The sequence below is a fragment of the Mytilus edulis genome, chromosome 14 (assembly GCF_963676685.1).
Source record: "Mytilus edulis chromosome 14, xbMytEdul2.2, whole genome shotgun sequence".
NCBI classification, from domain to species: domain Eukaryota; kingdom Metazoa; phylum Mollusca; class Bivalvia; order Mytilida; family Mytilidae; genus Mytilus; species Mytilus edulis.
In genome coordinates, this window is record NC_092357.1 from 358,405 (window position 1) to 359,269 (window position 865).

At 33.1% G+C, this 865-nt stretch overlaps 1 protein-coding gene across 1 annotated transcript in view; it reads left to right on the forward strand.

The window, feature by feature from the left end:
* Positions 1-385: 385 nt before the first annotated feature.
* The window catches only part of LOC139502970 (E3 ubiquitin-protein ligase TRIM71-like), a 5,438-nt gene continuing 4,958 nt past the window's right edge, over positions 386-865 (forward strand). Inside the window, exon 1 of the mRNA XM_071292636.1 lies at positions 386-509. The gene's annotated coding sequence lies outside the window, so the exon portion shown is untranslated. The remainder of the gene's footprint in view (positions 510-865) is intronic.

Here is an 865-nt window from a genome sequence, read left to right on the forward strand (position 1 = left end):
GGGATTAATAAAGGAATCCAAGCAGGAAAAAAATGTATAGGTAAGAATTTTACAGATGCCTTATCATTATACATTTAAAAGATTTACAAAAATAAAAATAGGGTCACCAGGAAAATTTGTTCAAGGCATCACATGGATAAAACCAGAGGATTCCAAAAATCTGTCAAAAAAATACATGACAAGCCAGTTTTCTTAATCTTCGAAAGTGGAAAGTTCACCATTGGAAAATTGAAATCCTCATCCTAGGTTAAAGTCGTCGATCTTTTTTAAAAATAGATTCAACTTTGAAGCAAATTGACCTTTCGGTTCTTGTTCAAGTTCATTGAGGTACTAGTATGTAGTCTGCAAGAGCTGGTTGGAAAGTGTACCTGTGACTGGATTTGGCGAAATGATATAAACAAAACAATGTTTAATTGGCGGGAGACGGCGAAAAACTATTGAGCGGTAATAAGAAGTGACGTCAATCAATTGATGTATTCCGGAAGTACCTCAAAGAATTCCTTATTTTAGTAAGTATCTCAATTTTTATTTTATACTGCTTATAGACTCGATGTGATAAAAAGTCGTTCATGTAATACCTTTTATCCATTTATGATCCTTTCATGCTTTTATATGTAAGATGTTTTATAAATACGATACTGTAAATCAAAAGAACTTGTCATGACAGAATTTGCCAAAAGTTATCTTACAAAATGATGATACTGGAGTCTTAATACTAACTACCTGAATTCAGGTTGTTATTCTTATTTATCGAACAACGCAAGCATTATCAGTTGTTATAAAAATTAAACCCGCATCCCCCCCCCCCCCCCCAAAAAAAAACACCCCACTTTTGTCAATGAACATATATTTGTTTACCTCTTTT